The sequence below is a fragment of the Rhipicephalus microplus genome, chromosome 8, assembly GCF_043290135.1.
Source record: "Rhipicephalus microplus isolate Deutch F79 chromosome 8, USDA_Rmic, whole genome shotgun sequence".
NCBI lineage: Eukaryota > Metazoa > Arthropoda > Arachnida > Ixodida > Ixodidae > Rhipicephalus > Rhipicephalus microplus.
The window spans coordinates 36208620-36236592 of NC_134707.1; the positions used below are offsets into that span (position 1 = coordinate 36208620).

Below are 27973 nucleotides of genomic sequence, written 5' to 3' on the forward strand. Positions count from 1 at the left end.
TCACGGATTATATTTACCTATGTAGAGATAACTTCAAGGTATCCGCTGAAGTATTGTATAGGGGGCACAAAAAGTGAACATCAGTAGCACTATCGTGATGCAATATGTGAGAACGGCCGTTAAGGTTGACGAGAAGGTATTTGCAATGGTGAATCAGAGACGATAAGAAAGTCACAGCTGCTTACGATTTGAGCCTACTTATGCTGGCGTTCACTTTACCATGCGGCATTAGGTAGTGTATGGGCGAGAATGTTTGTGTGCACGTTAACCCTTAGGGCTTGCGCGGAATAACAGCATGATCACAGCATAAGGTGTATGAGTGACCTTTGTGCAACCCGTTTGTATAACTTGCAAGTACAACCCACCCTAATCTTCAACAATCACTGCCGTGTGAGAGAGAGAGAAAAAAACTATTTGAGCATAACGCGGAGCATTCCAAATGGTCGGGCCCTATTCCAGGGGCTCCACTGGCCGTAGCCATCACATCTACCCGTTGGACCAGCCAGCGATGATCAGCAATGGCCGAGCTGGGCAGCGGTGCCTCCTGTTATCCCTATGTGTTATTCATGCTGTGGTGCTCTTCACTGTGATGTGTACACGCCCACATGATGTGAAACAGAGTTAGTGTAGCCCCACACCACGGACATATATCTCTGTATGCTGTGGGGTAGAATACATGTAGCCTGTGTACGTTCGTGAATGTGTTTGTTTGGATTCTGCGTAATTCCACCGATTCTATTACTGTGAGGTTCTTATGCGGTGCAGGATACAGTTGTCTATTGTCCTTGTAATGCTGAAGATTGTTTCAAAGTTAGGGTCTAGGGGCGTTGGGTCACTGCCGAGCTGTGATCTTTTCTGTGCATCTTCTTTTCTGTAGTATAACCGAACTAAGTTCGAAACAGGTTGAGGGCAAGTAGATGACACTCGAAAAGTGTCCACAGAAGAAATTCCGAGAACTTCTTTCATAATATCGCACTGACACACAAAAGTCACTGATATTCACGATTGTTGAAGACATAGGTGACTGTTACTTAACAAGCTTTTAGTAAGGCATGATCATGATCATATTACAAGTTAGGAATCTATTTCTTACATATAAATTCTTCATTTTGCGAAGTAGTAAAGTACCCGCTGCTTGTCTCCAGGTCAACAGGCGCTCCTACGCAGCTGCACTATCTATTCATGGTGCGCATGATGACAATGCTGCGGAGTCACCGCTGAACCTTTCGTCATAGCCAGGAATCTTTTTCACCAATACGTCACACCATTCGATCCTAGTTTCTCCTATAGCGTTGTTTAGCTATTCAGTGTTGCTATGTTACATCTGGTAACTTGATTAATCACCAGGCATGACGCCCGCATAAAGTATTCGAGTAGAAGATTATTTGACCATTCCTATCACTGGAGATGAAATCATGATCAGATATTTTTTTTTCTTTTCTTATCGTACTCGATGGATGCGATGATAGTGGCCGGCTGTTGGGCTGTGAGAATGGCCTGCCGTTCACGACATCTGACGCTGTCAATGCAATAGAATGGAACGAACGGCCAGGTAAAAAGCACAGAGTTTATCGAAAAAAAAATCTTGTCTGATACTCACGTCTTACTACTCTGTGAAACCCGTAATGTGAAAAAGCGTTACAGACTGCACTTACATTATCCAGGTACAGTAAGAGTATTACGTTGCTTAAACAGGTGGTTTTATTCCGCACCGCTTTTCAGACAATGAGCACGAAGAATTCAATTTATTCACCTTGCAGTATTGGTTCTGTAATGACGTAAGCTACAATAACGGATACTTCACGATGCTGCTGATAACAGCGGTGCCAATTGGTTTAACGTAAATGAAGACAACATATGGACGATATTCTGTGACATATGTAGGCGATTAAGTATACTAAAATCTGTTGCACTTGAACTTTCAAGGTAACATAACTTTTTGTAACAACTGTACCATGCTAATTTTAGGTGAACGTTTTTTTTTTCAGCTGATTCTGACAGAAGGAAGTAATGGTGTAGCACCTCGGTACCTGGCGCCCGTCAAAGAAGAAGTTGGCATTCACTGGCGTGGCGGCGGCAGTGTCGGAATAAAAAAAAAATTAAAAAAAGTAATACTGTTGGGACTGCATCTTAATCGTGTTAGCTGTGACAGTTATTGGTGACCCAATAAATAATCCACTGCCCTAACCAATCTGCATAGATCCCGCCGGCTCTTTCACCCTTTCAAGTGGTCCTTGCATCCAAGAGGACGCCACATCTGAGGGGTGTGGCAGTGGCTATACTCGAACATGTAAACCTGTCACCATTTTGGTCCAGCAATCTAAAGACAAGGTTTCTAAAGGTCGAAGCACACTTCCGTCTACGGCGAATCACCAGCCATAAGGCCTGCCCTCTCCAAGCGATCAACAATTCTGCCGATGGCATGGTCGATCGGATTCAGCCCCCCGCCGCGGTGGTCTAGTGGCTAAAGTACTCGGCTGCTGACCCGCAGGTCGCGGGTTCGAATCCCGGCTGCGGCAGCTGCATTTCTGATGGAGGCGGAAATGGTGTAGGCCCGTGTGCTCAGATTTGGGTGCACGTTAAAGAACCCCAGGTGGTCGAAATTTCCGGAGCCCTCCACTATGGCGTCTCTCATAATCATATGGTGGTTTTGGGACGTTAAAACCCACATATCAATCAATCGAATTCAGCCACAACTCCAGTGCTCATCAGCTAAAAGGTGTTTCCCTCGGTCTTCCAGGAGAAGTGTTGGAGACGTTACCTGTTAAATAAACTCTTACATTTCTAATAATGTTTATTTACATTTTGGGATATACATTTGGCGCCATTATCAGTCCAGAGTTCTAAACTGCGCTTTTAAACTTTTACTCACTCGTGTAAGCCTAACATGCCTTGGCTTTCATGTTTATGAAACCAAATTTTTTATCAGGCATCATTGATAATCTGGCATACAGGCAATAACTACAATGACACCAATATTATTAAGAAAAGTGAGTCAGACAAAACTGTAGTTTTTTTTAACAGAAGATAAGTTGTCCTGATGTCCTGACTGTGGTGAGAATCCTTAAAACGTTTCTAGGTGGCAAAGTTTAGGCGTTGTGGAATTGTTAATGTGCATACATTTTACAGGCATCCCAAATCCTACAATAATCATGATTGTTGGCAGTAATGAAATGACTGATACACAATGATATCTTAATAAGAGGAGTTGAAAATGGAGGAAAAATTGCAGAGAACTTCTGACAACATTTTTGTGAGATGTGAGCCAGAAGGACCTGTTTGGTCAAGTTGATTTGAGAAAGTTATGTTCTAAAAACGCCTTCATTGCCACACGATCTTGTGAAAAATTACGCTGTGCATTTCTGCCTATAGTTGTGCAAAGACAAATGGGTAAGTGTAGATTGTAGTAGGGCTACAACAACGTTCTTCATGGCGTCATAGGAACCACAAATGTACTTTTGCGGAGTGCACGATGCATTAAAACTAATTGAAAACAACAAGAAGGAGTTGCAACCCATCGAAACTGGCAGGAGACACGGGAAAGAGTGCGCATCGAAGGCGCGTACAATGGTAATAAAGAGAGAAAAGAAAAAAAACGAGTTTGCTTTCGTTCACATAGAACACAGGTGTCTCATCTGCTGTCGGTAACAGTTGCACTTTCACAATAATCAACCTCCCTCGAGTAGCCACTCCCGAGAGCGTCAACGAGAACTCACGCTGGAGCCGACAAGTCGTCAACGGGCCGACCCCAGTGTTCACGTATGAGACGCTGAAGGAAAGCGCAAGCACAGGAGACAAGACCCAGATCTTGGAGGAATAGAAGCCAAAGCTTCGCGCAAAGAAGGCAACCTGACCCAGAGTGTAGAGCAGGAGAGGCCGACGGTCAGGTCCTGTGGAGAGACACCCACAGAGAACAGCAATGGGGGCCAGCTGCAGCTAGTAACAACGTAGAAACGCATGCCGTGACTATGGTTACCAACTCTTCAATGGAAGTAGTCACGAAAGGGCGGAGGGGTGCGTACCTTACCTTATAGACAGCAAAATCAATTTGAACGCGATAGTGTCAAACAGTTCGTTTCACAGAAGTTCCGGCGTTGGTGGCGGTATCGGCGCCGCTAGATGCGAGTGAAAAATTGTCATCATACGCGTGACTTAAACATCAACAACGATGCAAATAAAATAAATAGTAAGAAAATTTATAGGTTGGAATGGCGATTGGACCCAAGTCATTTGGGTCCGAGTGAGGATTGAACCCGGGTCATTGAACTGGCGAGTGGATGTTCTGCCACACGGCCACGCATGTTTTTTTTTTTTTATTATCTTGCCGCTCATGTGTTTTATTGCCTGCGTACATACAACATTCACAATGAAATGTACATCAAACAAAGGACAAGCATGAAACATAGAAAAGAGGTAAAAAGCGTCAAACTTAACAGGCTTTTTAAAATTCCTTCATCTATAGAACGCTGTCTACATGATGAAGCCATTCGGGCACCTCTTGTTGAACAATTTGTGATTCTACGAATGAACAGACAGATTGAAAGAAGTATTGCCGAACCGGACGTGCATTAACATCAGCATGGCGCACCACCAATCCAGATGGCCATATACCGTACAGGCCCAGTAACATGACTAGTTCGAAAGGTATTTCTTGTTCATTTGATGCTGGTAGAAATCTGATGCTGTAGGCATCAAGAGGCAGATCCTTTTTCAAAGTCCTTTGGAGAACATCCCCGAAAAAGACTGCCTCCCAGTAGTCCAGCAAAACATGTTCCATTGTTTCCGGCTTTTTGCAGAGAAGGCAATCAACACCCCGAGGAACGAATAAGCCTTTTTCTTGCATCCATGTTTACACAGGCAAGGTCCTAGTGAGCAATTTAAAGAAAAGAGATTTCGCTCCAGGTGATACCTCCATTTTTTTACACGACTTCAGACATTCTGGCCTGGGCCTACACGATATATATATATATATATATATATATATATATATATATATATATATATATATATATATATATATATATATATATATATATATATCTATTCCTGTTTCCCTATATAATGTTCTCTATAGGGGAACAGGAATAACTACGACAGAAAATAGCGCAAAGAAACAGGGACACAAGACGAGGACACACGGCACAGCGCCTGTGCCGTGTGTCCTCGTCTTGTGTCCCCGTTTCTTTGCGCTATTTTCTGTCCTCACAATGCACCAACAAGCCCAAATTTCGACAGTGTTGAGGAATAACTGTTTCTATTAGATTTTTTATAACCTTTTACGCGAAACCGTACTGAGGTATTCCAATGAAAAACGCGTTTTTAGAAAGAGACATGAATCAACAACTTCTTTTAGGAAACCTTTAATGCTTGCTTTCATGCGACCAGATGCTACCACAAATTCTTGCAACCGTTTTCTAGGCCTAGGCTGTGTAACAGTACGTATGAATGGGTCTCGATTTTTTCGGAAAAACATAAACCGACTAACTAACTGACGGAGGTACAAACGATACAGACCAAGTCTACCAGCGCGAACCCGTCTGAATAATTAGTTCTACTTGTTCGCTCCCAAGGCGAACCCCACAAGAAAACAGCAAATATTCGATGTAGCTTCTGTACATTCACACGTGAACAATGCAATGCTTGAAGGACATACCAGAGCTTACTGACTAAAAATATGTTACAAAAGGTCGCTCTGGCAAAAATTGATAGCTGAAAACCCTTGAGTTGCTCAGCTTTTTCTCGTAGCTCCACTGCCTGACACCGCCAGTACGGTTCACTGCCACAGTAATATGCTAATGGCCCACCTAGGTATCGTACCGGAGTAGTAGTCCATGAAATACCAGCCACAAATTGTAGAGTCACAGGCCATTCGCCGTGCCAGTAACCCACGCACTTGCTCCAGTTTACCAAACTACCACTTGCATTACAATAAAGGTTCACAATTTTTGTGGTTTCAGCGATACTATCATAATCGTTACAAAACACAGCTATATCATCTGCGTATGCCAGTACCAGTACTTCAGCTTATTGTAGTTTGTACCCGACTATGTTACTGCTTTTCATGACTTTTTGGCAATGACTCTATATAAATTGAAAATAGGAGGGAAGACAAAGGACAGCCTTGTCGTATAGAACGTCTGCTATTAATTCGTTCCCCAAGAACTTTGGTGATGATTAGCCGAGTTTTACATCCAGTATATGCTATTCGAACTCTATCTCGAATCACTTTGCCAACATTGACATAGTCTAACAAAAGAAGAAGAATGTCGGGCAGTACTCGGTCAAATACTTTTTGTAAATCTGTCTGGATCATCGCGATGTGATCGTTTGTGGCATCGCAGCACTCCCAATACACTTCGTGCCTTGTGAATGTTTGTGAATATAGTGCACCCTTTAATTCCACATGTCTTGTGGTAACCTAAAATGTCATGAATAACTGTCTGCAGTCTCCTTGCTAACACTTTCGTCAAAATCTTGTCGTCGATATTTGATAGACTGATTGGCCTGTGCGATTTCACTTCACGTAATTTAACTGCGTTTTCAGTTTTTGGAATTAATATAGTATGAGATAGCAGAAAAGAAGGTGGCAGAATCTTTATGTCTAAAGCTTCGTTAAAAAACGCTGCTAGAATCGATGCTATTTCGTGTTTGAATTCCTTATAAAATGCGGCTGTTAACCCATCAGGTGCTGGGGACTTTCCCAAATGGAGAGCAATAATTGCTTTTGCCACTTCAGGTTCAGAAATAGGACATTCTAAGCTGTCTTTCCTGCAGTCTTCAATCTTTAACATTGATTTTACAAATTCATTCTTAAATTCACCTACGTTTACTTTACATTTATCAAATAAAGTGGTGTAGTACTCGTTGAAATCATCCTCTGTATATCTCTGTTCACTTGTAATGCTACCCATGTATTCAATCTGATATATAGCATTCCGCTGAGCGTTTCCTTTTTCGAAACCGAGCATTCTTTTGGTCGGTTTATCTCCTACGGTCATTTTCTCTGCCCTTGCCCTTATTTGCGTTGCACGATACTTCTCATTAATTTGTTCCAATTTGGACTTTACTGACCCTATATCATTTATGAATAAACCTGGCGTTTTGCTTTCCTCTGCTAGCAGTTTTTATTATTTAAGCGTAGGGTTCATTTTTCTTCACTCTTTCCGTGTTTTATTACACATGAGCGTTCTATAGCTTTCAATTTTATATTCTTTTTGAACTTTTCTCATTTCACTCCATATTTTTGGTCTCCACTGCCTATGTTTACCAACGCCTCTCGAACACTGTTCATAAATATTTCATCTTCCAAGAGATTAGAATTTAGCTTCCACGTGTCCCAGTCAAATGCTAGTCTACGTCACATACTAATCTACGTCCCGCGAAATCTGGGACAGTTGGTAACCCTAATCGTGACAGGTAAAGACACAAGAAACAGCTAAAAAACAGCAGTAATGAAATTTAAACATGCCGGGGGCTCCGTTATTTCATTACACCCTGTGTGCAGTTTCAAGCACGCTTTGCACATTGTGATAGATTCCACTCTCAGGGGGAATCGCTATAACGCGAAGCTGCCAGGAAAGAGCAAGCTTTTAGTCGAACACTGGAACGCGGATCCTATTGAACAAGCCAGTGGCGACCACGCCTGAGCTTAGCAAGCACGCAAATCATATTTAGGCACATAGAAGATTGGTTACAGTGGACGCAAGGATTTAAGATTAGGCGTCTGTTTTAAATAATGGAGCTTAGCAACCGGGCTCACAGGTAATAAGCGGTGTCTAATTCAATTTTTTTATCGTTTCATTTTATTTCTCTTCAATATTCGCCTACTCTCTTCAGCACTAACGCGAACACATACTTTACAAAACACTGGCAGGTGTTCTGAAAGATTGCGAAGAACTGGAGTGCAAAAAATTCTGCCTCAATCATTCACTCAATTTGGCTGACAGATGAGGTTGATTTGCTTTTAGCGATGCCTGAAGCATCACGGGTATTTTTTTTTTCTTTTTCTTAACAGACTGCGCGGAAAAATGCTGGTTGCAAAATACCTTAGATGTTGAATTTCTCGTATATTACTACTATAACTTCGAGCTTCATTTGTATACTGGAAAATAAATTCTTACGTGGAGCTGGACAACAATGGCATTGTTTAGGGCGTTTTGCGTCTGCTAAATAAATAATGGGACTTTCACACGGTATGTTTGTCTTTCACCTAATGTCAGAACAATAAATTTTCACTTCTTTGAAGCACTACGGACCCAGTAAAGAAAACCTCCTTCTCAGATATTTCTCCGACAATGCCTAACTGTTTATGGCATCCACAAGAGCCATATTTAAGATCTTGAAATGATAGAGTGCCAGCAGAGCTATGGCGCGTCTAACTTGCTTGACGGCGCTGTGTATGCTGCTTGTCTTTGCGACCCGCAGTGAAGGATGGAAGAACGATAAAGGTAGATATATAACTACCCAGCGTTTAGTAGATGTTTGCGGCAAATGATTACGACCTCAATGTTTGGTTGCTAATGCTTCTAAAACAGTTTTCACCCTCCGGTCGTAGAGAAAAACCATCTCACAGGATTGACATAGTGAAGTAACGGTTTAATTTTTTTTCGCACCAGTTAAGGAAAGACAAATGCATAATCTTGACCATCGGGTTTTCTTTTAGCGACGTCTGCCTCTAAGTACCCTGCTGATGCCGCGTTGCACTCGCGTCAAAATGCGGCCACCATCGCCGTAAATTGAATCCAGGTTTTCGAGATCGCCCGTGCACAGCTTAGCTTCTATAGGCTCTATCAATAAGTAAATAGATAGAATATTTTTGGAGTTTATTAGTAGCCCATCTTCTTTGTAGCATTATGTTTATCATGCAGTGTATTACCCAATGATGATCCTAAATTTAACATGCTTGGTTAGGTGAGGTGGATACTTTAAAAGCCCATTGTTTGCCATAATATTATCAAAGTAACTATGGTCATGCGTTCGCAGAGGAAGCGTTTCTCGTATAGTATGTATGATTCGGAATACAAGCTGGTAAAACAATGTTGCTTGTAAGAAAAGTTGCTCGACTGCTTCAGTCGTCATGTACACTCTTGCGCAGGTCATGGCTAAATCTTAGCTATATCCAAAAAACCAGACAAAAATGCCTGGTGTCCTGGTTATATCTGGCACTTTACGCCGGACCTGCTTAAGAGTGCACAACGCATGCTCGAGGTCTACGTGCTCTTGTTCATAGGTGGCGAAAACCACATGCTTATGATTTTTCGTAAGCCATTCTCAGAGTGGAGTCAACTCCCAGCAACAAGCATGAACAGAACGAGTGAGAATAGAGGTTTCACTGAACAAATTATTAAGGCATGTTGCAACATTTCACCTTCTGATGCAAATATTGACAGTGCAGATATGATTATACTGCTGTTGAAGTCCACATTTCAGCAATGTTTCATTCCTTAAGACAATGGGTTCTCCCGTTCCTTGCTTCTTCAAACTCCGGGCGCCGAAACGGTGATTACGTGTCTTTATTTGTGATTCGTGTTTACGTGCTGCTCATGCATTCGTTTCAGACTGTCCCTAAAGGACTAGGCAAATGAGAACTGACTTCTCTGAGCAAGCAATAATTTCACAAAAACTAAAAAAGAATAAAATGTAGCATTCATGCTGCATACTATCAGGTCAAATAGCTTCTCTTTAGAAGTCCAGACTTTCAACCACAAACTGACTGAACTACTTTTATTTTCTCACCATCCTCCTCCGCGAATCTCTGTGCTGCTCAGTATTCCCTACAGGGCACACGCCTCATACACTCAGATGCATAAAAACTAAAACCTAATTTCTTAACATGCCGGATACATTTAGAACATTTGTCTGACGATTGTGTTTATGTATTATACAATCATAACTTACCTTTGATATATTTTACGTTTCAGAACTACTAACTTTATACTGAAAATATAAATCCAAGCACAAATCTTAAAGATCAGTTTCAGACACGACCGCATTAGCAAAGCTGAGCTTACGCCTTCTTGCCCAAGGAATTTTTACTTGATTATTTCTGTTTAGTTCTCCTTTTTAATGTTTTTCTGTTTCTTTGTTTTCACTATCTCTCTTTCTTTCTCTTTCGAAATATTTCTCCCGCCTTAAACTTCTTGCTTTCATGTCCCTTTTCTGTCTCCCTATTTGCCTTCTTTATGTGTTTTTTCTTTATTTATCTTTCTCTCTCACAAAAAATTCTTTTGTGCATTCCTGTCGTTTTCTTTTTCTCTTCCGCTTTCTATTTCTTCCTTTTCTCTCTGTACTCCTTATTTTGGCCGTCACAGTTGCGCAAGAGAAATCAGCGCAGGTGTTCTGGTATTGAAGCAGAACTTGAAGATGATTATGCGAAGAGTTCGTGGTAGTAAATTGTAATGACAATTTTTGTTAGCAACTCATCACAATTATTCAGTAATAAAAAGCTCCACTGATCATTATATTGTTAATTGTTACTATAGTGGTTAAACGTGGTACAAGCTTCATATCCTCAGATAATGACCGCGCTGTTTCTTTAAAATCGCATTCCCGATGTGCCCTTTGTACATTATGTACGATTTCATATCCTTCTTAATATTATTTCACAGTGGTTTTAGAACATGTTGCGATTTTGAGAAACGTGCACTAACGTCAATCTAATAAGGAGCAGAAAATGAGTTAGCATTATATATATATATATATATATATATATATATATATATATATATATATATATATATATATATATATATATATATATATATATATGAAAGCAGATGCGCTTTCACATAACAACTGTTTATTATGCTGATGTTTTGACGGGAACCCCGTCTTTTTCAAGGCATAATCAGACGGGGTTCCCGTCGAAACGTCGGCACAATAAACAGTTGTTATGTGAAAGGGCATCTACTTTCATATTTATAACCTTGTGGCAACCGAAGTTATTTTTCTGCATATAAGCCTTATATATATATATATATATATATATATATATATATACATGTGTGTGTGTGTGTGTGTGTGTGGTGTGTGAAGACAATGGCTAAAAAAGAACAGGCTTCTGACGTTTCCTACAGAAGCCTGTGTGTGCCTCGTCACCTGTGAAGACACAAATCGAGTCATTGATTTTTACTCTAGGTTTTGACAAATGAGATAACTAGTGGGAAAGCCGACGCCAGGTAAACTGTACGTGACAACTCTAGCGAGGAACATTTGTTATGTTATTGTACTGTGATTATATAACAAAAACTGTAGCTACCAGATTACACGTCATATTTAACATCGACCAGCGTCTGCCCCCACTGCTCTGAAAGAGGGAAACATGTCGGAAGATTGGAAGCATATTGACAACCTCGCTGTACTGCTCATTCTAAAAATCAAATGTTTCAGTGGTGATCAACTTGATAAACAACAGTGCTATATTGGTTCTGTTTCGTGACATGCGATTTAGGAGTCACCATTTCATTTTTGAAGTAAATTTTAAATGAAATTTTTCAGCGGAATGTTCCCGTACCAGGTCGTCAACCATTTCTTATAGCATAAGATTTCATTGTGTTTTCTTGCTTCCAGGACCAGAAAAACTGAAATATCCTGGTAAGTGTATTCAATCAACTGCCTATTCCTTCATTGTTTCATTGTTATGACTGCTTCATTGTTATCATCTAATGAAACGAGCCAAAGATCCACAGAAGCACGACAGTTGATGTTTGACAGCCATTAAAATTTCACGAGCGCAAATCTTCGAGCTTCACGAGTGCTCGATGTTCAAACAACCACCGGCAGAATACCGCTAATTGAAAATAGCACATGAGCAATCGTGAATACGGTTGTTTTGAAGACGTGCAGCTTTAAACGCGTTACCAGAAATAGTACTTAGCGAGACAAACATTGCAAGGCACTCAATTTCGCTGAAATGTATCACATGTGTCGTTTTGTACAGAGAGCGAAACAGCTTGAAAACGGGACAAAGAAAGTATGGCCAGACAACGCAGGCACTTGAGTTGTGCGGTCATTATTTTTTCTTCGTCCCGTTTTCGCACTGTTTGCCCCCTCAGTATATGTCATGCACCTAGAGGTCTTTCAAGACACCCTTCCGCATTTAGTATCCTGAATTGTTTCTCTCCATCATCATCATCATCAGCCTGACTACATCCACTGCAGGACAAAGGCCTCTCCCATGTTCCGCCAGTTAACCCGGTCCTGTGCTTGCTGCTGCCAATTTATACCCGCAAACTTCTTAATCTCATCTGCCCACCTAACCTTCTGTCTCCCCCTAACCCGCTTCCCTTCACTGGGAATCCATTTAGTTACCCTTAATGACCAGCGGTTATCCCGTCTACGCGCTACATGCCCGGCCCATCTCCATTTCCTCTTCTTGATTTCAGCTATGATATCCTTAACCCCTGTTTGTTCCCTAATCCACTCTGCTCTCTTCCTGTCTCTTAAGGTTACACCAACCATTTTTATTTCGGTCACTCGCTGCGTGATCCTCAATTTAAGCTGAACCCTCTTTATAAGTCTCCAGGTTTCTGCTTCGTAGCTAAGTACCGGCAAGATATAGCTGTTGTATACCTTCCTCTTGAGCGATAGTGGCAATCTACTTGTCATAATTTGAGAGTGCTTGCCAAATGTGCTCCACCCCATTCTTATTCTTCTAGTTACTTCAATCTCGTGGTTCGGCTCCACGGTTATTACCTGCCCTAAGTAGACATAGTCTTTTACAACTTGAAGTGCACTATTACCCATCTCGAAAGCTGCTCTTTTCCGAGGTTGTTGTACATTACTTTCGTTTTCTGCAGATTAATTTTAAGACCCACCTTTTTGCTCTCCTTGTCTAACTCCGTAATCATGAGTTGCAATTCGTCCCCTGAGTTACTCAGCAATGCAATGTCATCGGCGAAGCGCAGGTTACTAAGGTACTCGCCATTAATTCTTATCCCTAACTGTTCTCATTATAGGCTTCTGAAAACCTCCTGTAAGCACGCAGTAAATAGCATTGGGGGAGATTGTGTCCCCCTGCCTTACACCTTTCTTGATTGGTATTCTGTTGCTTTCTTTATGAAGCACTATTGTAGCAGTTGATTCCCTGTAGATTTCTTCCAGGATGTTTATATATACTTCATCGACGCCCTGATACCACAGTGTCTGCATGACGGCTGATATTTCTACTAAATCAAACGCCTTTTCTTAATCTATGAAGGCTATGTATAGTGGTTGGTTATATTCTAAGCATTTCTCTATTACCTGATTTATAGTATGAATGTGGTCGGTTGTTGAGTAGCCTGTTCGAAATCCTGCTTGTCCCTTTGGTTGATTGAATTCTAATGTTTTCTTTACTCTGTTAGCAATTACCTTTGTATATAGCTTGTATACTACAGAGAGCAAGCTAATCGGCCTGTAATTCTTCAAGTCCTTGTCATCTCCTTATGTATTAAGATGATGTTAGTGTTCTTCCAAGACTATGGTACTCTTCTCGTCAGGAGACACCTCGTAAACAGGGTGGCTAGTTTTTCTAACACAATCTGTCCTCCATCTTTCAGCAGATCTGATGTTACCTGATCCTCACCAGCAGCTTTGCCTCTTTGCATGCTCTCCAAAGCTTTTTTGACTTCTTCTATCATTACTGGTGGGGTGTCATCTGGGTTACTGCTAGTTCTTATATTATGGTCGTGGTTGTCTTGGCAATTGTACAGATCTCTGTAAAACTCCTCCGCTATTTCAACTATCGTATCCATATTGGTAGTAATTTTGCCTTCTTTGTCCCTTAGTGCATACATCCGATTTTTGCCTATCCCAAGTTTTCTCTTCACTGATTTGACGCTTCCTCCATTTTTCAGAGCGTGTTCGATTCTCTCCATGTTATATTTTCTAGTACCGATGCTATAATCTTCTACTGCCTGGTCTCCAGCCTGCTTCTTCCCTACCTTTGCATTAAAGTCTCCCATCAGTATTGTATTCTGTGTTTTTACCTTACTCATTGCCGATTCCACGTCTTCATAGAAGCTTTCAACTGAAGCGTCATCATGGCTGGATGTAGGCGCGTAAGCCTGTACCACCTTCATCTTGTATCTCATATTCAGTTTAATTACAATACCTACCACCCTTTCACTATTGCTATGGTATTCCTCTATGTTGCCAGCTATGTTTATGTGAATTAGGAACCCCACTTCCAGTTCTCTTCTATCAGCCAAGTTCCGATAGTAAACCATTCTGTAGCACCGTATAGGCCTCATCAGTCCTCCTGATCTTCACTGAGCCCTATTATATCCCATTTAACACCCTCTAGCTGCTCGAATAGTACAGCTAGACTTCCCTCACTAGATAAGGTTCTAGCGTTAAACATTGCCTAGTTCAGGTTCCAATGGCGGCCTGTCCGGATCAAGAGATTCTTAGCACCATCTGCTGCGTTGCAGATCTGACCACCGCCGTGGTCAGTTGCTTCCCAGCTGCTGGGGACTGAGGGCCGTGAGTTATTTGACGCATGCATGTGGGAGGTAGTGGCCAGATACTGCACCGGGGTGGCCAATCCTTCTCTGGCGAGGGAGTGCGTTCCCAGCGGTGGTTACCGGTGAGGCCGCCCCCCTGGCCTCGTAATGCAGTTCCATCACTACGCGGATTTTTTTTTATCCGGTTGGGAACTGCGCGGCACCGGGACTTGAACCACGGACCTTTTGCATGCGAGGCCGATGCTCTAACCACTACGCTATCGCTGCTCCCCTCTCCAGCTAGTGAGCAAACTTAATACCGTAACCGCATCATTTGTAAGCCACTTATCCCGCTGATATTTTGGACCTGCGTTCTTAGCTCAGCAATCTCGAAATCAACTTGCGAAAATATATATCAACTGCATTTATTGTGACTTTAAAGACAGACGCATACGTAAGAGACAAAGAGCGCTAAATTTTAACTGCTTGCATTTGTTATATTATTATTTCTTTCCAAAAAAATATTCACCAATGATAACCATACTTTTAATGTTTATTCTGAGTGGGGCTTCACGTCGGCGCAACACAAACTGCATTGGAAGTTTTGGCTGTTAGCAATCGTATCAAACATTCGTTGCGTGTGCAAGCAGTCGATTGCTACGCACACCATCCTGTACATTGTAGGCGTCCCACACCAAGCGTTCGCGTCAGCGGGTGGCGGCTTAAGTTAAGCCCTGGTCATATGTACGCCCTGATGCGGGTCAGCGCGTGGCTTTTTCACATGGCGTCGCAGTCCACTGCTACGCACGCCACCGTGTACATTTTAGGTGTCCCACACCAAGCGTTCACGTCAGCCAGTGGCGGCTTAAGTTAAGCCCTGGCCGTATGTACGCCCTGATGCGGGTCAGCGCGTGGCTTTTGGACGCGGCGGCGCAGTCCATTGCTACGCACGCCACCTTGTACATTGTAGGCGTCCCACACCGAGCGTTCGCGTCAGCCAGTGGCGGCTTAAGTTAAGCCCTGGCCATATGTACGCCTTGCAGTGGGTCAGCGCGTGGCTTTTTTGACGCGGCGCCGCAGTCCACTGCTACGCACGCCACGTGTACATTTTAGGTGTCCCACGCCAAGCGTTCACGTCAGCCAGTGGCGGCTTAAGTTAAGCCCTGGCCGTATGTACGCCCTGATGCGGGTCAGCGCGTGGCTTTTGGACGCGGCGGCGCAGTCCATTGCTGCGCACGCCACCCTGTACATTGTAGGCGTCCCACACCGAGCGTTCGCGTCAGCCAGTGGTGGCTTAAGTTAAGCCCTGGCCATATGTACGCCCTGCAGCGAATCAGCGCGTGGCTTTTTAATGCGGCACCGTCTTCGTATAGAGAGACATTGCGCTCTGCCTGGCATAGCCGCGTATCCAACCTTTCCATTGCGATAGGACGCCGTACTTAGGCAATGTCAGGCCCTTAGGTGACGCTACATTCAATACGTTACGCTGACTGAACAAGCGAGCTTTCTCAGGTCGCGCTTGCGACGCGCAGCGCCTCCTTAGCGCAGACACATTAGCTCTATTTATAGCAAACTCAAAACACCTGAGCAATAGCACTCAATATTTGCGTAAGGCAGTAGAGTATTTGTCGCTGTTCTTTGTTTTCTGAACATAAGTCAATGTTCCGGCTTTACAAGCACTTTAGAGCAAATGTTAAGATATCTTTCTTTTTGCACAATAGCTATTATAAAATGTGTATTTATAGCTTATTTAGGTATGCTGTGAAGCTTATTGCACTTATGCTGAAGCGAGAAACAAAGTCATCGAATATTTTTGGATATTTCCAAGGTGAGATGTTAGGGTGGCTGTTATTGAAGCGTGATATAGACTTACCGAAGATGTTTTATTTATTTTTTGTAGCACTAATTCTAAGTGCATTCCACCTGCAAAATATACATCGTACTGCGAGCGGCAGGTTAGGCTGTGGGTTGTTTGAGGCATCAATAGATCCCTTAATGCAGGCAAAGGGGTTTGATGATGCTTGCTTAGGTAACAAATTCAATTGCTTGATTACACAGCAGCATTCTTGCTTACGCCTCTCCCTTTTCATCTTTTGCTTATTCGTATGTTTCAATGTTTTCGTGTCTTGAATCGAGTTAATTCTTATCATTTTTCTTTTTATTGCAGTCTTCTTGTTTTGCAGAATTTGGCAAAACTTTTTTTGTCTTTATTTTTATCTCTTTCTTTTCCGTTCTCAATTTCACGCGTTTCATGTGCTCCACTTGGCTGATCAGTGTTTCTATTTGACCGTCGAATCTGCTGTACTCTGAAGGAGGCATCGCTAATTTTGTGTTGCATAGCCATGTGGATGCATTTTCCCCATGCGTAGTTTTGTCCCCTAGCAAAAACTACGATGCCTTTGAATTCCACATGCCGAGAAGCTCGTGGCCGCAGTCCATGTAAAAAATATCTAGACATAATAGAGAAAGGCACTGCTTTAAAAAATATTTCTTTTTTTTTTGACAGGGTCCGAATATCCGATTCGCAAGTGAGTGTTTAAAAATTGGTGTGGGCTTTTACATATCAACTGTTTACTTTATTCGCTTATTTGGAGGTTTTTAATGGCCCTTTTACGGGACTTGTAGGCAAGAAATGCAGCTTCATACTAAGTCCTACATCCAGGCTGCTCTCGACATCTTCCACTGAGTGGCGCTTTCACACCCGTGTAAAACTGGCATTTGTATATCTATAAAATACCGTTAATACAGCGCCTACTCTTTAGAAGTACAAGGTTGCTGCATTTCTGTATTTAATTTTAATTAAATACAGAAATTGAATAAAGTTATTTAAGTGAATATTTTTAAAATAATTGAATAACTTTAAGACACGATCTTCTAAGCGATGAACAGTAACAACCACTTCATGTTTATCTAGAACCTTCAATAATGAACAACAACAACTAAAGGTATTTGCATTAAATATATTTGGCATAGCTCTTATTGTCAGCCATTTTTTTTCTAGAATGATTCCTGGACTGGTTTCGAAGGTGCGCGCCCCAAAGAGTTTACGGAGTACGTATCTTGTGTTATTGCCATTTTTTCGAAAAAAGATTAATGCCGTAATTTTGTCGGCGTTTTAGCATGTTGTTGCCGCACACGTTTGGGGTCACCAAAGTCATTCTGTACACATTTGCGTTTCTAGTCGTTCTCAAGTTTTCAAAAGTGGCAAAAATGTGCATGCATGACGCTTGCCTTGTAGAATTCATGCTGCACATTTTGGTCCGGCTGTGTCAGGCTTTGTCTCGATGCTTTCTTCGTGCGTCAATGCCGGCAACGTTACCTAGAGTTCTTAGCACGTCACACGAAACTCTACCGTTAGAATAGCTTTTGAGATGAGCGGGTTCATTTTTTATGGGAGCCTGCCCACTCCTCAAGCACAACCAAGCTCACGCATGACCTGACTCGAGAATTGGTCGTCCGAGGAGGCGCAGCACAAAGCCCAGTGACCGATGAAGGACATGTAGTAAGTTATGAGGAAATCACAAAGCATTACCGAATAGAAAGGGCCCACGCACCTCGCTAAGCAAGCAGCAGGCCAGGGCATGGCTCCCTTAGCAGAAGAAAACATTCTCCCGAATTCGGTTGGTTATCACTAAAACATCCCGCAGCAATACTCAGTTCTGTGTAGGTATTGTCAAGAAAGTGTCGACATAAATCATTCAAGACTTGCGATAGAGTGGACAAGGCAACATGGAAAATACGTTAACATACAACAGTGGGAGGCCCCAGTCGTAAGCAGACTCCAAGTCATTCTGCCAACCGAGGGGGCCGTCAGAACAGAAGGACTCATGTCTGCCACGTAGAGAGGAGAGCCGACTCTTTCCGATCTTGCCGTTTTCAATAGGGGTGACATCGTTCTTAGCTCCGGCAGAGTTAGATTGAAAACACGTAGAATATAGTCTTGCGATCAAGCCCAAATGTAGAGCACAGACGACAAGTTGCGCAAGTTTGCTGGGAATCTACAAACGAAGAGGCTGCGTTCTGACACAATCTATCTGCCGCTGTAAACAAATAAAAAAAATAATCCAATCAGTTTGGGTTTCAATTTAGGTCTAAATTAGCGTCAACGATTTCTTTCAACTCTATTTTGAATTTGTTATGGTTACAATTTATGTGCGACCGCTTTTATGTTTTAATTATTCCTTCCATGGCCAATGTTCCTTAGGGCGAGCGAGCCATACGCATAATATATCATACCTGAGATCGACAAAAGTTAGTATGAGAGAATAAAGAATCGGACTAATATGACTGCTTGATCATAACAATAATGAAGTGGAATTCGCATCGCGTACGTCCTCAAAATCATCGCTCCAGGCTAGTGTAGCTCATACCAGTACACCACGGACCACAGTAAGCAGGTATGCATTACAGTAGATCGGTATATATAACCAGGAACTGTGAGGACAGGCATTTACTTAAATACGAGAGTGTAAACAAAAACTCACAAGCGCAGCGTGAACCCGAATGAAAAGAATCGCTGGTATCGGAACGCTGGTGTCGGGAAGTTGTATATTGCAGCAGGCACCGGACACTGAAATAATATTGGCAGAAATTACGCAAGTTTTCAGAAATACCCGTCATCAAATTGTAAAATGGATCAACTAATGCAGCCGAAGCACACACTTGAAAATATGAAAAAATCAGTCCAGCACCTGTCAGCGCAATGCGATCAAGTACTTGTCGAGATTAGAAATCAATAACCTAAAATATCTATTCTAAATAAAAGAATTGAAAGGGCTGAAGCAACCAGTGACCCTCTGGAAATTCAAAAACTACGACAGCAGCTCAACTACTTAGAGCATTGTAGCCACCGTCAAAATTTTGAAATTCACAATCTGCCACATAGCAGAAACGAACACCTGTTTGATAAATTGAACAACCTATAAAAACAGTGAAACCTTGCCAAGCACACACTACCTAATGTTGACGGCCTCAATAAGCTTCCACCTAAGCCAAGTAAAGGACCAGCGGTGCTCGTTCGCTTGGTGTCACTCCGTGTGCTCAGATTTGGGTGCACGTTAAAGAACCCCAGGTGGTCGAAATTTCCGGAGCCCTCCACTACGGCGTCTCTCATAATCATATGGTGGTTTTGGGACGTTAAACCCCACAAATCAATCAATCGCTTGGTGTCACGCGTCACATGACACGAATGGGAGGAGGGGGATGGATGGGAAGGATGACTAAAACAACAAGAAAGAAGGCAGGAAGGTTAGCCAGGCACATGTCCAGTTTGCTACACTACGCTGGGGGAATAGGAAGGGGGAGTATAAAAATGAGAAAGACCAAAGAGAAGAGAAAGAGAAAAAAATTATTGTTAGTCAATGGGCTGGCGCTTATGCAGTGGTGGCACTACACAAAAGTCAAAGGTGTTCTGTAGTCCTCAGAAAGCCTAAGACGGCTTTGACTGCCTTTTGAGCCGACGAAATACGAGGATGGTGCTGGAGTAGCATCTGCATAGGGAGTGGTCGATCGTCCAATTGTCGCAATTTGTCAGAAAACTTCTGTTTTTCAGAGGCAAATGAAGAGCGACGGCATAGCAAATGGTCAATGTCTTCTTCGGTGCCGCAGACATCGCATTCCGCATTGTTGGTCAATCTAGTGAGGGTTGTGACAAAATACTTTTGTGAAGGCAACTCCCAACCAAAGGCGACAAAGAAGCAAAGCTTCACGTCGATGAAATCCGGATGGAGGTCGAAGTTCCAGACGAGGGTTTATTTGGCAGAGTATCGCATGTTTTACGCTTGGGGTGTTCCACTTCAGCAGAGATAGACTACGTGACAGGGGACGAAGTTGCTTTGCAACGTCTGTCCTTCACAAGGGAATCGGAAGGGAAGAAAGGAAAACAGGGGGAAAAGAACGGCAGGGAGGTTAACCAGCCTATAGGCAGCCGGTTTGTAACCCTGCGCATGGGAGAGGGATGGGGGAGATGAAAAATATAGAGCAGAGAGGGAAGAGAGAAACACAGCACATTCAGCAGCACACGCGCGCACACTCAGTCATAGTGCAGTCTTGTCTTTCGTGGTGTGTGATGTTGCTGTTACAGTCGCTTGTTGAAGCCCGTGTCGCGTAGGAATCGGAAAGAAGTGCTCTTCTTGGTGGGATGTGCGAGCCGCGTTCTCAGCGTAATCATTGCCACTAAACCCCCAATTACCAGGAAGCCACTGAAAATTGACCTCGTGGCCTGTTTTTGGGACGTGGTGAAAAAGCTTGACAACTTCGTTTGTTAACTGTTCGTGGCAACTTTGCCGAAGCACTGACTGCATGCTCTGTAAGGCTGGTTTTGAGTCGGAAAACACAGCCCATTTACTCGGTCTCTGGGATTTTATGTACTCGAGGGCACCACGCAACACCGCAAGTTCTGCCACGGTAGACGTAGTGACGTGTGACAACTTCATTCGCGGAGTGATTCCTCTAGCTGGAATCACCACCGCACTGCCAGAATCAGACGCTGTGGTTGAACCATCGGTGTATGTGTGCACGTAGTTATTGCACATTTCGTGCAAGAGGTGCAAGCTCAATCGCTTTAGGGCTGATGAAGGCAAATTTGATTTTTTTTCTGTATTCCTGAAATTAAAAGGCGTACTTGCGAAAGTTTCAGGCACCACGGAGGATACACGAATTTTTCCGCAGGCGTAAAACCTGACGCAAATGATGTACGATGCGCACAGCAGAAAATTGCACTCAATTTCGTGCAGGGCCTCTCAGTAGCGAGGGTTGCCAAGTGGTGGAAACGATTCTTAGGATGTTACCTAAAGTACGTACGCATCGTTTCAATGTTGATGTGCTTCATGATCGAGTAGTCCTGTGCAATGGCAATGGTTTCAGCTGTCGATTCACAGCGGGGTAAACCAAGGCATATCCTAAGAGCCTGGGCTTGAATATTTAGGAGTGTGCGCAGGTTTGTTTTGCACGTGTTAGATATAACAGGTAGGCTGAACCACAGGAATCCAATAAATAAAGCTTTGTACATCTGTAGCATAAACTGGACAGACACTCCCCAACTTTTTCCGGCAAGAAACCTGAACAAGTGACAAATGGCGGTCAGCCGCTTTTTCTCGTAGTTTACATGTGGGGTCTTAGGGAGACGAATGAATGGGAAGGAAAAGTCATTTGAAGACGCCGAAATCAGATGACTACTTTCTAGATATTCCGACGGCAGAAAACAAGAAGCTTCTATAGCTGATGGGGTACAGGGCGCAAGAAAAGCACTATGAGTTTGTATTGCAAAAAGAAGGATAGTTGTATGTGCGTCACAAGTGAGTGGGCGATCCGCATTGAACAGGAAGCGAATTAAGATACGATAGAGTAAGGTCTTGTTTAGTTAATACCACCCCATTTTTTTCATGATGGCAGGATTACATAGCATAAGTTATTATAACAGCTGTGACTTCAGTTTTGTTTGGCGGTGTCGCTTTTTGAAACCTAATGATCATTTCTCTATTTTTTGTGTGAATAGCAGGAGCTGAATTTCTATGAGCATAAAATTAAAAACTATTTTGAATGTATTAGATCGAAACTGTTTTGGATGCATTAAATCGTGAATTTGAAATATTTGAATTTACAGAGACGTGCTTTTTCTCAGTTTTTGGTGTCAATTATCTCGACGGTTGCATTTGTGAAAGAGTCTTCAAAAAAATAAAGTCGCCGAGGTGTTGGTTATTACCTTCACATTAAAAATGTTTACTTGTCAAAACGTTAACTCCACCGACTTTCTCTGTAATAATTTATAGAAGCATTTAATTCATCACGTGTACTTGAGTGACACTATTAGAAGCAAAGACTCCCCAAAGACTACAAGAATTCTATGAGCAGGAAGCAGCCTATAATGACATGACATCATTTGAACTACACCGAAAATCAAAGAAACTAAAACTTTGTAGGTGCACAGCAAACTCTAGTTCAAGCCTTTCAATAAACGAATGTTCCTGACAGGAGCTTGGCTGCCGTCTTTCCCAATTAGTCAAGCGACACTGCATTTCTTTCAGTCCAGTCAAGCTTGCATGGAACTTGGTTTACTCATACGTACACACGAAAAATCAACACCTGCTCAAATAATGGATCCAAACTTACCCGTTGCTTTTAGAAAATGCTGAAAAATCTTCGCAAAGCTAGAACTCCCCGGGTTGGCACACCACAGAGCCGCGTAAAACATGTCTTGCCCGATGAAGCCTTCTTCGACAAATACATGCTTGATTTGTTCGGCGTCGCCCACTGCGGCTTCCGTTCTCTGGCCGCCACAACCAGCTGTCCTTATCTTACCCGTAGTTGACACGCCAACCAAGTGAGATAGGTGAGCGCGATCCAACTTTTGATATAGCTAGGCGAGGCGTGAGAAGGGGCGGAGGCGAACGCAAGTGAACCACTTCCCGCGCTTCGCCTGATTTATTATTGCACGAATTATTAAATAAAAAAGGCATGTAAACAAAAGAGAACTTCTTTAGAGGGGTATTCATTTTTTTATTTGTAAAAACTTGTGAAAGCCAATAAACCAAGGCCTTGAGAGCCAATAAACCAATGCCCAGTGCCTTAAGAGTAAATAAATGTAATGAAATGAAGTGAAAACGCGAACATTCGCATCAACCCTACATCAACCTCACTCCATTCAACCGGACCCTAAGATTCACGGCAACCGCTACGAGCGTGCATGTTCTTTGAAGCCGAAACTAGCGCTCAGTTTTTGGTGCCTGCCAGAACCACGAAAGCTTTCGAAGCTGCTTTGAAAAAAAAACATACATTTGCAGACGTAATGCTGGTGAAACGTCTATCCTGTTTGCAGTGCTAGCTAACTACCTTTCAAAATATTACATATTGTCTCGTGGTAATGACGGTAACGAAGCAAGCAGTCCGCGTGTTAAAGAAGAAACCCTTTAGTTAGCCAAACTTGGGGCCGGCAAACCGAAAGTCAGCGTACAGCAATACACACCAATACCGATAGCAGAGAACAGAGCGTCGGCCGTCAATAATGTGATCTGCGGCAAGACGCATAAGCATTTATGCTAGTCACAGCGAACACTCGAACATCGAACATTATCAGCAATGGTCACGTTCGTTCGGGAATGAACGCCGTTCTTCCCGCGTGCGTAGTCGTGCCTAACAGACAATTCTGAACTATAATATGAAATGATCTCAGTCAATTTTGCGTGGTTTGCGTAAGGGATTATGTACTCGTGCGGTGTGCCAACGACATAAAACATAGAAAGAAAGTGACGCGCGTAGCAGCAATATCTATGTCCTCCGTCGTAGAACCTTTGTGCTATAAATAGAGGTATATATATATATATATATATATATATATATATACATATATATATATATATATATATATATATATCTGCATGATTGGTTTACGTAGCACTGTCCATGGATAGAACGCACAAGAAGTGATAGATGGTATGGAGAAACGCAGGGAGGTTAACTAGAAAACAAGTGTCTGGTTTGCTACCCTGCACTGGGGAAGGGAAAAATAGACGAAATGAGAGACGGAAAGGTAAGGAAAAGGGAATGAAGGAGAACGGGACGGAAGCGACAACACACAAATACACGAAAACGTCCCAAACGTTCGACGAGGCAGGTCGATCGTGGAAACTCGCATGCACAAGCGCTACACATGAGCCTACCGTTTCTGGTGTTCGCAATGCCGATGTTTTTGTGGGCATCTTTATGCAACTGTAGTAATAATATGTTGAAGATTTACATCTACAAAGCACGATGTAAATGTAAGAGACACCGGAGTAGAGGGCTACGAATATTTTCATCAGGGGTTCTTTAAGGTGCACTGACATCGGATGGGGCACAGGCTCTTCACCTTTCAATAAGTGTGTTACCTGCAATACGACGTATTCTTTGAGCTCGGCCCACCGCGGCGTTGGAAGTTGCAATCATATCAAGGAGTACTGCGTAAGTTAGTGAAAAAAATAACTGCAATTACACAGGAAGTGTCACTGCTATTTCTCGAAAATTTTGTTACCTGGAGATATATACATCGCGTGGGATAAATTTTTGACAGAAGTAAATATTGTAATTTCCGCGTGAAGTATCCAGGAATTGTCTATGATAAATATAGGTGGATTTAATCCGATATAATTAACTAATTGTTAAGCGTGTATTCTTTATTTGCAGCTTCCTAAAAATAATGTGTACATAGACGACATTATAGTCTTCTCCAAAACAGAGGCTGAGCATCAGGACCATCTGTCTCAGGTGTTAAACGCCTTGAGCTTGGCACATCTCAAGGTTAATTTTAAGAAGAGTGTATTCTTTCAACAAAAAGTGGTGTTTCTTGGAAGAGTCTTCGATGGGAACACCAAAAGCACAAAACAAGAGTCCGTCGAGAAGATCTCCCAGTTGAAGAAACCATATGACGTCCATTCACTGCGTGTGTTTTTGGGATTGGCAGGACATTTCCGATCTTTCATAAAGGACTTTGCTGTCAAAACTAGATGCCTCACGCGCTTAACGCAGAAAGAAGTTCCCTTTGAATGGAGTGACGAATGTGAGAGAGTCTACCGTGACTTGGTGCACAGAATTTCTTCTGACCCCGTTCTGCGTATACCAGATTTCACTTTACCCTTTGAATTGAACACTGACGCCTCACATTATGGGACTGGTGCAGTGTTGTATCAAAAATGTATTGAAGCATCTGGCCGAGAAAAGCGACACGTAGTCGGTTACTACAGTTACACTTTCAAGCCGTCTGAAACAAACTACACTACTACGGAAAAAGAAGCACTGGCGGTTCTGAAGGCCGTTGACTACTTCCGCACGTACCTGGAAGGTACGAAGTTCACTTTGTTCACCGATCACCAGGCACTCACTCATCTCTTGAATATGACCCAAACTAAAGGGCGTATCGCCAGATGGGTGAATTACTTGCAGCAATTTGACTTTACCATCTCGCACCGACCAGGACCGCTTTTAACCGATGCAGATGCTCTATCAAGATTGATGGTACAAAACAACACAGAAAAATCTGAAGAAATCAATGAAGTGAAGCTGTGGGAAGGCTCAGAACAACTGGTTTTTACGGAAGGTCGGTATCAAGTCCCACCAACTCTTGTTTCCAAAGTGCTTTACTTGTACCACGATAGCCCAGAATCTGGAGGACACGACGGCTTTTGGCGTACCTACAACAAGTTGGTCAAGAGGTTTACGTGGCCTCACATGAAGAAAGACGTTAGTCAGTACGTTCGTTCATGCCATGTGTGTCAAGTACACAAAGTCAAGTATAAACAGCCTACGGACACCATGATACTACCTTGCCACTCGAACGTGCCTTTTGAAGTAGTTCACCTGGATTTCGCCGAACTTAACAAGAAACGGGAAGGAGTCAGAAAAACGCAAGCTTTTCTGCTGGCCATAGATGAATGCACCAGGATGGTCGCGGCACGAGCAGGAAAAGAAGATGCAAATAGCGTCATAACCCTTCTCGAAAGGGACATGTTTAGAACTACGCGGACAATCGTATGCGATAACGGCCCCGCGTTCAAGAGTGAAAAGCTAGTAAGATGGGCTCGAGATCACAATGTATCGATCAAGTTCTGTGCGCCATACCATCCTGCGGCGAATGGGCTTGCAGAACGTGCCATACGGGACGTGAAACAATACATCAAGATGTACGATAGTTTTCCTGGGGGATGGAAATGTTCTTTAGAAGCAGCCGTAAAACATCATAACCGATCCTACACCAGTGGCTTGGGGTGCAGTCCACAGTACGCTTCTACAGGAGAGACCCCTATTCTGCAGGCAGACCGTGAGTTGGGACTCTTGGAAAACCTCAAGATTGTCGAGGAGAGGCAACAAAAATCACAGGAGGAGAGGTACCGAAAACGAATGAAAAAGAATTTCGACAAGAGGCATCGAGCAGACATGCCAGACATTCAAGTCACCGACCTCGTACTAGTGAGAAAAGGAATAAGAGATTCCAGTGCCAAATTTTATGGGCCTTACTTTGTGACCAAGACAGCCACCCAGAACGGAATTTTGAAGACTGTCTGGTACACTGGTGAACGTGGATCTGTTGAATGTGCTTCAATTGGGAATGTCTTCAAGTATTACCCCAGGAGGGGTAATTAAAAGAAAGCGGGAAGGGTGAAGCGGTATGAGCCTTTGGACAGAAGATGAAGAAGCGCGAGGGCCGGGGCAGGAAAGAAGAGGAGGATGAAGTGAAAGATAAAGCAGATTAAGATGGACGCCAGTTCCATACTGAAGCTTTAATGCTGTTCCGTTATTTTAAGTAGGAACACTACAATATACATCGCGTGGGATAAATTTTTGACAGAAGTAAATATTGTAATTTCCGCGTGAAGTATCCAGGAATTGTCTATGATAAATATAGGTGGATTTAATCCGATATAATTAACTAATTGTTAAGCGTGTATTCTTTATTTGCAGCTTCCTAAAAATGAAGAGCCTTGGCATGCGTCTGACTTGGAGCCCCAGTGCTGTTCTGTGGACACTTGGTATACCGATGACTTTTCAGAATAAAGTACAAGAAATTTTTGAAATGTCAATAGTGAACGTACCGTCTTAAGAAAAAAACCATACAAATCAGTTTATGAAAACATCCGTGTAAAAAGGCTCGTTTTTGCTGTGCTATATGCACTCACATTCACTCACTGAAGCTTAGCACACCAACTGCCTGTCGCATTTCTGAAAACAAAATTATGATTACGCAGCAACCTTCAAGGGGGCGAGGTAGTCTTAACATGTCACTCATTGTTGTCACAGATTTCACAGAAGGGATATATAACAGCGACAGATTTTATTTTGTTCACACTGGCCAACATCTGCTAGCTTTTATACAGAGTGAGCAGTTTGGGAAAATTTACGGCCTTTTACATTAGCAAAAAAAAAAGTATTTCGTGTTTCCAGCAGCGTTTCCGCATTAAGGTGACCATTGGATCACCCTTCATCACCTCGAGAAGGGCACAGAAGAGCTAATGAAGATTAGCAGATGCCAGCTTCATGCGGAGTAGTCCGACGAAGATAGCTGCGTCGAGAATACCACGAAACCACATAGCTCAACCTAATAATAGAGAGTTTTCGAATAGGGGCCCCAAAGCCCTTTGCGTATGGACGCTTTAGGTCAAGCAGGAGTGATGATTTTTCGAGTAGGGTCTGTGGTGCTTTGGACACTCTCCATATTCTAAGTCACTCTAGTCTCCCTATTCTTTGTCACTCTGGTTTTGGCCGAAAGCCATCACTTCAGTGGTTGCAGTCACGTTTGTCTGACCCAAAGCTTTGGGGGCAACCTTTGGGTCCCCCACTAAATTTGAGAAATGGGGTCCCCAACCCGACATTTATATGCGGTTTGGGTTTTGCGTATGTGCAGTGGCCTTGATGCTACTTATTTGGGGCCCCAAAACTGTTCGAAAACTTACTATTGTTTTTTTGTGTGTGTGTCCATGCAACGCTATCCCTGAGAACCAGTCGCTCCTGTACACCTGCTTTTTGCTGTCAGATGCTGCTGGCATCATAACACGAATGGAAGTTTTGTCGTACTCACCAGGCTT

The 27973-nt window shown here is 42.8% G+C and overlaps 1 protein-coding gene and 1 long non-coding RNA gene across 3 annotated transcripts in view; one reads left to right on the forward strand and one right to left on the reverse strand.

Moving 5' to 3' along the window:
- The window catches only part of LOC119165321 (endothelin-converting enzyme homolog), a 73066-nt gene that overhangs the window by 18221 nt on the left and 26872 nt on the right, over nt 1-27973 (reverse strand). Inside the window, exon 3 of one of the 2 annotated variants that reach the window (XM_075871544.1) lies at nt 18908-18993. The exons of the other annotated variant lie outside the window; for it this stretch is intronic. The gene's annotated coding sequence lies outside the window, so the exon portion shown is untranslated. The remainder of the gene's footprint in view (nt 1-18907; nt 18994-27973) is intronic. 2 annotated transcript variants of the gene reach the window in all.
- Nucleotides 8357-27024, forward strand: LOC142768943 (uncharacterized). Its single transcript, XR_012885576.1, has 4 exons — nt 8357-8447; nt 11569-11592; nt 17425-17474; nt 26853-27024. It is a non-coding gene; the product is annotated as an uncharacterized LOC142768943 (long non-coding RNA).